This window comes from Amblyomma americanum, chromosome 6, assembly GCF_052857255.1.
Source record: "Amblyomma americanum isolate KBUSLIRL-KWMA chromosome 6, ASM5285725v1, whole genome shotgun sequence".
In the NCBI taxonomy this organism is placed as follows: Eukaryota; Metazoa; Arthropoda; class Arachnida; order Ixodida; family Ixodidae; genus Amblyomma; species Amblyomma americanum.
Genome location: NC_135502.1, coordinates 121,220,068 through 121,234,112, shown reverse-complemented (window position 1 = coordinate 121,234,112; position 14,045 = coordinate 121,220,068).

Here is a 14,045-nt window from a genome sequence, read left to right as displayed (position 1 = left end):
CTGTGTGCACGGATCGCAAGCACAGAGGAAGTGTTATCGTAAGCGTTCTGCAAGTGCTCGCAACAGTAAAAAAGCATGTGCATCGACTTTATGTAAAACGCCACCAAGCTTTGCTAAAAGCGTTAGGCTTGACTGTACACGCATCACACGTTTCGCACTTCTGAAATCTGACCACGTAGCGAAGTGACTGCAAAACTCGCCTCTAAGCTCCATTACTTGGGCGGAATAGAATGCCTTCTCATCTTTACCGCCGCGCCAGTAGACGTCCTTTTTTTCGCCAGGTCGCTAACGCCAGTCGGTGAGGCATCATGGAAAGGTGTAGCGCAAAGGAAACAATAGGTCTCCTCGATTTGGCTACACTTTCTACACTAGTGTAGGCAGTGCTACACTCGCGTACTCGATTTGTTAATGTAGCCAGCGCCACCTGCACTTCGGCACTCGATTTGGCCAAGCGCTACACGAGTTCTTCTACACTTCTACACTACGAGTTCGGCGAGTGCACTTCGTGTAAAGCCATGGCCGTAGCAGACGTTTCCGCAGCCATGCTCGTCTTGATCGACGGCGTCGAGACACGGGCATACGCCTTGCTTGACGAGCACGGCCCGCACATGGAAAACGATGATGGATTCCTTTATGAGACGGAAGGTGAGTACTGTTATTGGTTAAGCACGGGGGCTATGTTGCCGTTTGTGACGTGCGGCAAGTTATTTTACTTTCCTAGGCGGCCTTCGCATCAGTGTGCTACGTGTGGTAGAACCTATTCGCAACACACCTCCACCGACGGTACCGGCTGTCGTTGAGGATGGCGGTCGGCTCGCGCCGTCGCCTCTTCGGCAGACCACGCCGCCGGTAGTCTGGCAGCCCACGCCGTCGCCAGGGCCGTCGTGTTATTCGCCGCCACCGTCCGGCCGCGGCGAACGCGATGCGTGGAACGACAGGAAATCAAGGTTCCTGATTACAAAATATAAGGAAGCCAAGGTTAAAATTGGCAGAAAGGGTGGCTTTAGGTAAGTCGCAGCGTGTGAAATGCCGTAATGACACGTGCTTATGCGCCAGATAGCGCATATTTCTGATTTCTGCAACGCATCATTGGCGCACTTTGTGTCGTTAACCTTTCAGATTTTGTTAGTTAAGTTTAGAGCGCACAGTGTTTTCTCAGCCGTAAGCTATGGCTCGGAGTACTGGCAATGAATATGTTTACTATCTACTTCTAGAAGCACATCATTCATTGTTTTTAATTGTTCATTGTTATTAAAAGTTACAGAAAAGCACACAGGTCCATGGTATAAGCTTGGAACGTGCTGTAACTGATGCTACATCTTCTAAGCTTGGAACATGCTGTATCGGATGCTATCCTTATGCAAAAACTTAACAGTAAGGTACTAACGCTTGGAAAAATCTTTTCTCAGGACAAAAAAGGCTTTGTGAGAGAAGCTTAGAGACCAAATCAACCGTGAATTTGGCTGCCACCCGACACCACTGCAGGTGGAAAATAATTGCAAAACGATGGAGAGGGCGTACAAGAAATCGAAAGTTAAGAATGGCTCGTCCGGACATTCGCGAGCAGCCTGCTTGTACGAACGGTATGGGCAGAAGACATTTCAGTTGTTTGTTCAAGTAGGTATCCTCAGAAGATGATCATTGACGTATTTTTTTTTTACAGGGAACTCTCCGAGGTGCCAGAAAGAGAGCACCACATTACCCCTGTGGCATTGCTTGCACCAGGAAGTTTACAATTAAGCACTTCATTTTTTCTCAGATGAAATATTTTAATATTGTGCCATCTTATTATGTTCACATAATGTTAACTGGCATGTTTTAGTTGTGGCTCTAATTTGCTTTCGCATGCTTGCATGCATATGAGTCTGTCGTGGAGGCCTGTACAGAGAAATCACCTTGACTAATTATTGAATGCTTAATATTCTACAATTCACATAAATAAGACCTTCTTGGATCTGCAATTAAGTTTTCACTTCTTTTTGTAGTGACCTCTCTGGCTCTTAAATACGCTATGTGTGATGCTCTGCTTGCAGGAATGGCGAGAAACCAAGCTACCTAACAGCAAATTTCTTTGCCACTCCTTTTGCATAGTTATAGCATGGAACGAACAATTTTGTTATGTTGAAATTAATGAAAATTTATTAATTAAAGTAATAGGGAAGAAGAGAACATGTTGCCCAACAATGGGCCTGATGATGAAGAGGACGAGCCCCCTACGCCCTCCCGCAGCACCGAAGCAACACCAGCTAGGCGACATAGCCAGCAGGATAAAACCGCAATTGGCGGCCTCATAAAGGTGCTGCAAAAAGCGATGGCCGAGAAGAAGAAGCAGCGTGAGGAGAAAATGTATCTTCTAGAGCGCCTAATGAAAGCCGCTGAGGCGAAAAATAAATGAACATCGAGTTCAAGTTCGCATTGCTCCTATGTGCATTCTTTTTCGGTCAGCACCGGTGCTGGGCTAGTAGCTTCCTTGGGCTTTCACAATGTCCTGCATTTGCGTCACTCTCGCTGGGCTCTTCATTATTACCAACATCATCATGAGTAGGCAGGTCTCCAAGGTCTGCAATGAAGTCCCTCTCAGAATTACACATGTTATGAAGTACACACGCTCCCATGACTATACGACAACACTGCATGATTGCCTTTGCCTCGACAAGGTATAATCTTCTGAAACGTTGCTTCAGAAGCCCGAATGTGTTCTCAATGGCAACACTCTGTTGGCTGTGAAACCTCTTGAATCTGTTCTTCCATGCTGGAAAGCTTGAGCCATTGTCCTTGTATGGCGTTAAAAGCCAAGGCAGAAGGGGATATGCGGAATCTCCGAGTATATAAGAGTCGCCGCATTTGGCCGCAGCTTCCTCAAAAAATGTGCTTTCCCGCAAAACTTGAGCATCGTGTGCTGAACCGGGGAATCCAATAAATACATCCAGAAACTTGTTTTGGTCGTTGCATACACCTGGAAGTACTATCGAAAGAAATTTCTTCCTATTGATGTAAGATGCAGTTGATTCCTCAGGCTTCAGAATTTGGACATGACAGCCATCGATACATCCGACGGTATTGCGGGGACCTTTCTCCCTGCTTTTCGACAGTAAGGCCGTTTTACTGCGGGCTATGTCAGCAGCGCTTGGCCAGCATATTACCTCTTCGCTGATTGAGTGCAGAAAATTTAGCACCCCTTGTGTTGTGTGCACAGCACAACCGACGACTCGGATACGTCGAATCCATCAGCAACTGAATACATACTTGTTTGAGCTCCAATGTAGCACAATGTAATCAAGCAACTTTTCTTTGCTGTGATCTGAGGACGACCCGGAACACATTTTGGATAATACGGTGATAGTTGAAACCACTTGCACAAGTCCTCAAAGGTTTCACGCGAAAGACTAAACAGCTTCTTAAATTCAAAGTCGAAGTACTTTGTTGTCACCAGTTCGAAGTAGCTGTTCACTCGATGACGCTCAACCCGCGCCACTTTGCACAAGGCAACATAAAGGGAGTGTGAAATTCGTCATCACTGTCCGAGTCAACGAGATCCATTGCCGCTGGAACCAGATTCTCTATTTTCCACATCGCACAGGTTTACCACCACAATCAAAACGCTGCGCACATGTCAAATGCGTGGAGGAATGGCTGCAGCCACCGCAGCAGACGAAGGCTTGCACACTCCTGCACTTTCACACTCGATTTGGCCGCTACACTGAGAGCGCTAGTGCCTAGCTACACTTACACTTTCAGAACTAGCGCTACACTTGCACGGAACTTTTGTGAACCAGTGTAAAAAGTGTAGCCAAATCGAGGAGACCTAATGACGACATAGAGACGTGTACGATAGCTTTTGCACCGTCGGTCGAAGTATTTCACGTACGCACAGCTCGCCGCTGTTGAAAACTCATAGTGTAAGTGTCACATGTGGCTGCAAAACACACAATCCAATAACTGTAACAAAGAGACACACCGACACAGTCCTGAGTTATGACGCAAACGTTGGACGCAAACGACCGCCGACTTGGATTGGCTTGGCGACGCGGACCGCACAGGGCGCTGCATACGATGATGATTATGACCTCTTCGTTACAAACCAGAATAATAAATACGTTTTATTCGTTCAATTTCGTCTGTTTATTCGCGGCAGCAGAACTTGCGTCTCCGACCGTGACCTCTATACCGCTCCATGTCACAGCCTCCTCGTGCAGCGCATCCGGCCATCCAGTTGACTGCTGATTGACCGCATGTAGTAGCAGACGACGCGGGGTTCTGCACACCATGAAATACTTATAGTTGAAAAGTTACTAATACTACTTTGAAGGGGAAATAGTTATGGGCGCCTTGCCAAGCCGGGCCACAGAGCGATGGTCCAACATAAGCAGAACCAACTAGCCCGCCAAATCGCTCTTGCACCTGTGACTGCCCATGGAGTGTGAATAGGGTGGCTTAGTGTAACTCTATGGGCTCTATCATATATAAGCTTTATGGTACCGCTGTAACATAGATGTCTGAAGTGTTCTGCGATTTTTGATCGCCACTGCATTACACAAAGTAGTCGCTATGTGACAAATCACCTTCGGTTTTGGTTTCAAAGCTGGAAGCTACATATAGTGGCGCGCGGTGCCTTATTATGCTTTTCGCTTTTTACTTAGTGCTTTAAGCAGAAAGTTTTGTGTGGCTTACGACAAACAGGAAGCACCTATAAAGCCTGGGCCTAGCCGTCAGAAGACGCTAGAACATTTTCAGTTTCGGTTTCGAATTATAAAAGCTCCTGTTGCGCGGCTCTTGATCATAAGCAACGCTGGGTCCTTCCCTTTTCTCTGCGCTGTAAATAGCGACTTCTGTGTTATCTACGATAAAATAAACACTTCTCTTAGAACGCCCCTAAATGCAGCAAGAGCTTGAAAAGTCTGTAATTGCTGAAAAAAATGTATTTTCTGGCATGGTGCGTGGTATATATCATAACTACTGTGTTGCCACTGACCTGAAATCAGCGACTTAGGACGAGCAGAGGGGGAAATATAGATTGCTAAATAGGCGAACTGATGCACCGAAAGAATATATGGTAAGTAAACAGAAGAGTGCAAGGTAGAAGGAGGCTCTAAAAATAAACTGCTAGTGTGCGCTAGAACACGGAACTGGGTAGCACAACCGCGCTCTCGATCGAGGTGCTTCGATCGAGGTGATCGAGGACTTCTATAAGTATAGTTTCGCAGTGTGCGCATGCACACCGCTGTCGCGTCCGGGTCATAATGGCAGCGGGTAAAGTTTTGGACTATGCTCGAGACAATTACTAAAGCCAGGGACTCCGGAACGTTCTTTTTTAGAGGGAGGCAGGACTTCGAGCTTATTTTGTTTTTTATTTAATTAATGCTCATTTACATAATAAATTTTCTATATTTTTTTCAATGTTGAAAGCTTGATGCAAAGTATCACGTGGCGGTGACGACACTCCAGCTGTCAGGAAGAGAACGAAAAGGCTTCCAAGATTATCTGTTTAAAGTAATGACTCACGCCCACTAAGAACTGAATTACTCGGCGGCGACGATAGGCTCAATTAAACGTACTCGACGGTCATAGACCTGAATGTCATGCAGTTCTTGGTCGTGCTAAATTTAAAGCTGGCAAGGAACCTTCGAAATAATGAACTAAAAGCTGCAAGAATCTGGAAAAATGTGGAATCATTTGCAAGCGGCCAGGATCAATGGATATATAAGTGTGGTCGCATCCCGCATTGCAAAACAAAATGATAAAGCCGCGTGCCGGCGGTTGTGACTGTAAACAAACAAACGTCGCAAAGATTCATGGCAATATAAAATTAATTGAAATGAGGAGCTCAATTTATAGGTGGGATGCTGTACGCACGAGTAGTGGTCAATTCCATAAAAAAAGTCTGTGCATAGTTTGTATAAATTCTGCTAATCATGATCATATACATGTTCAGGTCGACATATAGTCGATCGAATTCTGTAGGGACATGACTGCATGGTTTAGGTTACTCTTATACGAAATGCTTTACAACTGGCTACTAATCCAAGCAGCTCATGCAGCCCCACTGTGCTTTGAATTAAAAGAGTCCTAGAACTAATGTGTTTCAGTGTTTAGAAATATGATCCAAGTAGAAACAAATTGAGACCGAGGGGGGGGGGGGGCGGGCGCTGCCCCCTCTGGAAAAGTGTTCGTTGATCGCAAAGCCGATGTCTATTGGTAAACATATTTGAAACATCCGAGGAGTTCTGAGAGATTTTCGATCCGACGAAGCATTCCGTCAGGAAAGATCTTTGAAGGCAGTTCGCAGTGTATCGGATTGTAATTTTTTTCCGAATATATAGCTTTCGTCGCTCTATAGGAAATTTATGGAATTCTTTTATTGACATATCTCTATTAAACCCTTCATTTCTACAAGAAAAAAACACACAAACGCAGTGAACGAGGTTCATGAAAGTCCCCTCTGAGTCTAAACAGACAATTAATTAAGGTAATTGAGAAATCGCGAAGTACGATCGTTGGACGTGCGCAGCAACCATGAGAACGATAGGTACATGCATGCTAATATAATGCTTGGACTAGAAGGAACAGACTCACACGTGTGCAGTTTCGAGGAAAAACTGCACGCGCAAAATCGATGCTGCCTGCTGAAATCGTCTCTCACTGCAGCTCCACGAATTTTCACGGAAAGCTGCGTTTCTTATATATATAATTCAAGTCTGCATTCATTTCTTTCGGCGTGCCTTCTCTGCAGTTTTTTTTAATTTTAGCAGATTAAAAGCAGGAGTGGTTTCCAATCGCCTCTTTGTTTTCACGGGCCTGGACAAGTAAGCGGGAATGGTATTCACGTGCAGTAGGGTCCCAAGAAATACTTGCTAGTCTGCCGTCCGCCGGCTGCGGCGGGGGCTGCTGATGAATGACCGCCGCGGTGGCGCTGCGAGCAACCGGTGTGCCATGCCAGCCACGGCGTCTGCGGTAGACGCGCGCGTTTCGCCCCGCGAAACGAATTCCCTGCGCGTTTTCAGGTAACTTACGCTTGCGATTGCACTGAATTTTTTATTTAATCTTAGCCGCGGTTTTTAAATGCGCAGTTCAGTGATTGGCGTAGCGACGCAAACGATTTTTTTTTCTTGCGAACAAATTTTGTGCGTGTACTCCAGAGTCGAAGGCGAAACGAGCCCAGTTATTTTTTCACCCTATTCTATTTTCTCAATACTGCTGCCATGCCGTATCATATACCGTCTTCAGAGGAATTTAAATAAAAATATCCTTGCATCAAGAACATTACCGAAGATTCTAAACCACATGACCGTGTGTGCGCGCAACAGAGCGCTATTGACAGCGGCATTTTCATTCATGCTATTGATCCGATCTGAAGTTCTATGGACTCTGAAGCTAGAAAGACTGAACACTGGAAAATTCTAGATGCACGCACAATTAAAACATGTATGATGAGAACCTGAGTCCTGTAAATCATGTGCTTTAGGCGAACTGCAGGAAGGCATTCCTTAGTGCTTAGGCAACTGAGTTACAGAAGTAATGAACACAAGCATGCATTCTAAGCAGTTCTTAGAATCCCGTGCTTGGTAAAATGGCATTATTAGCCCATGCTATGTAGGCCACACGTAATGTCAGGGAAAAGATACCCAAGTATCAGTATATTGTATAGCACAAAATAAAATCATTGTTAAACACATTTATTTCCATCACTTTGCACTCATGCTGCTGCTGGTGGTGGTAGTGGTTGTTTATTAAAATAATAGTAAAAAGGAAGGAAAAGATTTTTGCTAGTCCCGGCATCTGCCATCGATACTGAAGCACCTGAGCTGGGGCAGCGGAAATAAAGGATAGCAGGCAGAATGGAGAAATGAAATGAAAGAGGTGATGGGACAGGAAGTGAGGATAGGGGGAGAAGTAATATGTACAAACTATTTGTGTACTTTGTACATATTACTTCTCCCCCTATCCTCTCTTCCTGTCCCCTCACCTCTTTCATTTCATTTCTCCATTCTGCCTGCTAGCCTTAATTTCCGCTGCCCCAGCTCAGGTGCTTCAGTATCGATGGCAGATGCCGGGGCTAGCCCACATTTTTGTTTGCACCAAATACTGGCATCTTCTCATCTTTAACACCTTCGACTGCTCTCTCTTGGCAGCCCTCCCAACATTAATTTACTTCACGTAGAAGCGCAGGCGAAGCAGAATATAGAAATTGATTATGCCATCTACAATTTCACGTCCATGTTTCACACAGGCCAGAGGCGGAAAAGGTATATGTGTTAAAATATCAGCGAAGTCAACAATGCTCTTCTCGCGCAACTTATTCAGACTAAAAGAAGTGGTGAAGTTGTCTTCAAGACGGTGATGGTAATGTTCTTCAAAGGGTTAGACGGATACAGTAAGCCAGAATTATCAAATCGCATTATGGCCTTTGCCTGAATTTCCCACTTTGTGAAGTGTTCAAGGAACACGTTTAAAAAAAAGTTTGGTGACTGCGGGTATAACGCAGCTTTTGGCACACGCGCTGTCATTATACTAATAAGCTTATTAATTCTTTTTACAAAAGATTCAGTGCCTTCCACGAAGTCATAAGAGCGTCCTACCTGGGTGCGATAAATAAAAAGATCTCTGATCATATGATCACCAAATAGCTGGAATGCTGGAGCAACTCCCATTTTGTCAACAGAATTGTGACTCAGCTGCATGCTGGTGATCTTCGGCATGGCTTTAAGCGAAACACTCTGGCTGTCCATTTTCCTAGCTTCTCGTATCAGTTTGAGCGTGCACCCGACCCTAAGGTGCGTTAAACCATTTGCCTACAAATGCTCAATGCATGGCTCATTGAGCTGGCAAGATGTGGCGCTTATCACGTTGTCTAGACAGGACGCGATGACACGTCCTTATGAACACACACACCAACACACACGCCAGTCAGCGTTCATGGATTTGGCAAAAAATACTAGTATTATGGGCTAGCGACCAAGAAGCAGCCCGCATCGCTTCCGCAGCCACGGCATGACCGCCCCTGCAGGCACGACGTTCCGAATGTGTGCAGAGCCCCCTGCGCATTCATCCGAGGCGCGGCCAACCGGTTCCATAGAGAGCTCCGCATGAACGGCATACTAGCAAGTATTTCTAGGGACCCTACGTGCAGCAAGCAATATGCGTCCAGAGGCTTCTGAATGTGCTTCCGCTTTTGGAACATGATGTCACGAATTTCGCAGACGCATGCAAGGCGTTTATAGTAGCTCTGTCGTCGGGCAAAACCTTCAACCGTTTTTCCTATAGCTTTAGCCGACAGGGATAGCCAGAACGTTATAACGACTGCGGTTTCTTGTTTCTCTGATTTGAAGTAAAGATTCGGAATGTTGCAGCTGTGCGTTTTTGTACCGGTACAAGTACGATCCTCGATGCATCACTGATAACAGGCTTTCGGGAAACAAATCAAGGGAATAAACTCTCAAAGAACTCTCAGCGAGGGATACTTTTTGTTACAATGCCAGTCACAAAAACATTGTGTGTCGTCTCCTAGTTGTTCATCTGAAAGCGCTGCCTTGCGGTGGATGCGGGCTAGATGGCGTGAGCCGCCGTCCAATTTCAAGGCTTCACCCTTGTTCATCCATCCATCTATTTATCCAGTCATGCATCCAGCCAATCCAGCTGATCCAGCTTTGCAAAGCATACATGGCGTGTCTTCTACAGTCAGTGTGTCAGCAGTGGCCAAAAAGCCCTTTACATCAATTCGCCTTGAGCTGGAACAGCCAACCTACGAATCCAAAGCGTCGCAAGGTGTAATTGGCTAATGAAAGCAGCGTAGCGGTCACTCAAGTCGAGCGAGGCTGCTGAAATGCCGTCTTCGACATCTGGTAACCGGAACCCAAGTGATGAGTGCGGTGACCCGGACGACGGCTAAGATGAGGTGCTGGTGGGCCGCACGGTGGTGCTGTGCCACAGTTTAACAGTGCAGTGCTTCTTGCTCAATGTGTACCTGACTTACGAAGCTAGAAACACAGCCCGGCTCGTCGTCGACATTGCCTGAGGCAGTTGTTTTTATAATGACCTTTGTTGTCGCTAATGGGCTGATTTGGGCAGCGCTTGATGCCTTGTTCGGGTACCGGTCGGGCCTGCCGCACTCAGATTGCCTCTTCAGAAAGTTGTGAGCGCCAAATTATGCAAGCTTCGTTCAAAGCCATTTTTACTGCTGAGTGTGCATGTCTCCCCTCCAGGCCAGCAAAGGCAGTTAGAAGCTAGCTTGCAAAGTGTGCAGAACTCAACCAAAAGTGTGCATTTTTAAGAAAACAGGCTGTTTTTTGTGATAATGAACCTCAGGGAACCGCTTTGCCTTCTCACGGACAAAGAATTACTGCATATCACAGCAAGCTACTTAGAACTTGTAGTTGATTGCATGGTAGCGGATAAGCCACTCCGATATGAAACAGGCTGGAATATGCAAATAGCCACGCTGAAACATTCAATCACAGATACTACCGGGGTAATGTGCAAACCTGAAGAAATAGATGGGAGATGGCGGGAATTTGTTTTGGCATCTGCTCGTGTTTTGTGTTTCCCTGCCTTCTGGTGGCACTCTGTAGTTGTGGTAGTTATGGCTACCCTTTAGTGGTCATTAGCAATGCCAGCAGTCAGGGTGAGCTTGTCAAGGCCCACTCTGTACGGATTACTAATCCCAGAAGAGTTGTCAGCATACTCTCCACAGCATTTTGAACTTGTTGCAACCCTGGTTGCCCATTGTTTCTGTCCACATACTCCAAAATTGTGTTATGAAAGCTCTCCAACACAGTTTTAAGGCCTTCTTTTTATAGCTAAGAAAAACCTTGTTTAAATACATGAGACACTGGCAGATGCTGGCTTTGTGCATGTACAGATTCGATGCCCATGTAGCAATGGTGGCATGCAAGATAAAAATGAAAGTTCAGAAGCTAGAAAAATGCCCTCACCAGAAATATAGCACTTGGCTTTGAAGGCAAGTTCATCATTGTTTCGTGGCGTTTCTTTTTAGATTGAAACAACTAACTCATCTAGCTCTCCATGTTATCGTGACTGATGCCTCTGACACTTGCAGGTACTGAGAAAATATGTTGAACAATGATCGTTATGTTAGCATAAAGTTAAAAAGATGCCAATATGTAACATGTGTGCACAGGCCCCTTCCTCTCTTCTGCACATTTTGTGCTGCAGAGTTCTGGCTATAATTCTGCCGTACTGATATCATTTTGATGGGACTGTTATACATAAACCTTAATTGTACACAGGTCAACGTATGTGTTGTAACCCACGGCTGACTGAAATGCCAGTGAACAACCCTCACAAACCTGGGATAAATTGTATGTGTGTTGCATTGAAATGTATCTTAAAACTGTCTTTATCCTTACCCAGGCATTTTTGGTGTAAACTGTCTTTGCAATCTCTCTTTTACATGACCAACCAATTTAGTTCATGACAGCCCATCACTAACTTTTTTTTTGTCAGTGTGTGAACACCAAAGGTGCAGTGTTAGGTTACAAGATTACTTGGACACTGAAGACAAATTCTAGTTGCTATGTATCAACAGACTTCTGCATTCCAATTACGAAGTGGTTACTTTAATTGAAAAAATTTTAAGCTGGTAAAGGTAAAAAATTTAGTACAGGTATCACCACCACCAGCCCTTTTCTCAAGTAAATTGTGATGGTGCCAAGACTGGTTTCGCACCATTCACTTCCTAGCAGGGATGACAGAGCATTTCTCAGTCTAGATATGAATTTGAATGATGTAGCGAGCAAAAAACTTATTTTTAAATCCAGTTTTTCCAACAATAAATATATATTTTGCTGCTGAAGAGGTAGCAAAATTGCTAAAAAAAGGGCAGTACAACATAATTTTACTAATAAGAGAAAATGCGTGGACATGTCCTTAGTGTCCCTTTGAGAAGCAGTACGTATTTTCTTTTGTGTGCTCTGTTAGCTATAGTTGAATACAACTCGAGAGTGAAGTGGCAAATGCTTCTCTATAATTCACCTCGCAAGTTGTTTGCATGGAAGGTACGACAACCTGAGCCAATAGGATGGCGCACAATAAATAATTGAGTTGCTGCGTGCCTAACACACCCATTGCCTTGTGACAGGTAGCTCCATTTCTGTGAATGAAGGTGTACTAGTGTTTAGGCTGTTTATTTCTTCAGCAGGTGACACAAGATGTAGTTTAATTTTTTGTTTGTTTTCGGATGGGTGGACATGTTCGCACAGTGAAGAGGGCATATACGGCCCACTTTTCTTTTTGTCATTACTTGTCCATATTCAGTTCCTTAGTTGTCACGTCACAGTTGTTTGGATAGACATTTATCCACTCCATTGGGGTCTATGCCCAAGGCAGCTGAGTCAAATCCAGGCGAGGGCAGCCACATGTTGATAGAGGTGAAGCGGAAAACACGACTATTTGCTATGCTTAGTCAGCGCATATGCGGTTGAAATTAATCTGGAGCCCTCCACCATGGCGTCTACAATAGCTCATCAGATACATTGTCATTCTAATTTTTGCTAAACTCAATGTGACAGTGCTCAATGTGCTCGGCTTGTATACGCAGACGTTTAATGGATAACATTGGCCTGTTAACGGGCTCACATCTCATCTTCATCATCAAAACCCGCATGAACACTGGTGGTTGTGTCCTCCTCCTCTATGCTCATTACAACGCCTGGTTCTTTGAGAGGCATCTGCCACTTCATTCTTGAGTTGTATTCGAATATACTAAACATGGAGAAATGTAACTAATATTGTATGTCACTTGCTGATGTGTTGTTCGTGTGGTCTGTGTACATAACTATTACTCTTACGCCATAATATATTATGTAGTGTTTTTTGTATTATGTGGGGTTGTTTCATTAAACAGATGGCATTGGTAGATTCTGTTTGTACGAGGGGTGATCAGTATATTTTTTACTTCCATGGTCTTTAACACATTTATTACCTTATGAAAGGAAAAGACGTTACAATGAAAAGAATGTTTGATGTTCCCACTTAACATGTTTTCATTTTGCACATGGCACCACCGATATTGAAGTAGTCACAAAAGAAAGGTTAGTATACATCAGTGTATGGTTATAACAGTTTTTTGAAACCAAATTTTGGATGGCAGAAGGTGTTCTTATCAATATCAACCGTCGAATGAGTCATATTTATGGTAATGTGTATGTTATGTTTCCAGTCAGAAGGTGAGTACAAACTGTACGTACATGCAAGATCCAGCTGTGTTGAGTGTGAAAGACGAGGAGCGCAGTGGATGCCCGCTGGCTGCAGCTCACATCTGAGCTCGTGGCACATGTGGATGAAGGTATTTGTGATGATTGTCAAATTGAGGAGACGGTTATCGCGGGCCTTCTTGAACTTGAGGATGCTGAAGGACCGTGCACTTTTGCTTGAAATTTGTCGTAAAAAAATCCATCATTTAACGTGACAATGCTTGGCATGAAACAAGTTAGGTGGCAGAACCGCCTTGTTGAATAAGCTGCAGTTTCTGGATGTCCTGCCTCACCCACCCATAGTTCTGCCCTAGTTCCTTGTAGCTACTGGCTATTCCTTAGCCGAAGAAACGTTTGAAGACCTTTAGTGCCCAGTTGGGGCCATCAGCCTCATTGTTTTCTCAGGGCACGTAAACAATAGTGAATCGATGAAGCAAGGGCATCAGTGTAAGTGGGGGACTATACCAAAAAATGAATTACACCTCTGAAAAAAGACATCTGAAGCTTTATTTTATAATAACATCTTTCACTTTTAGTAATTAGCATATTATAGACAATGAGGCAAATTTCTCAACACACCTCTCAAGCTTGGGATATATGTATGGGAAATGTTTGCATCCGTATAGTCACTTCCTTATTATTGGAAGCTACTTGAGTCATTTATCCCATGGACCAATGTTTTCTGGCCTCATTATCTATTATATTTAAGATGGTTTCCTTGGATTAATTATACTTCTTTTCCTGATGGTTTTCTAAATTTTTTTTTCGAATATGTGTGCTTCAGCTGAGATGTAGCTTTGAAACAGGACGGTATTGGAATGCCATATGCTTGTTCAT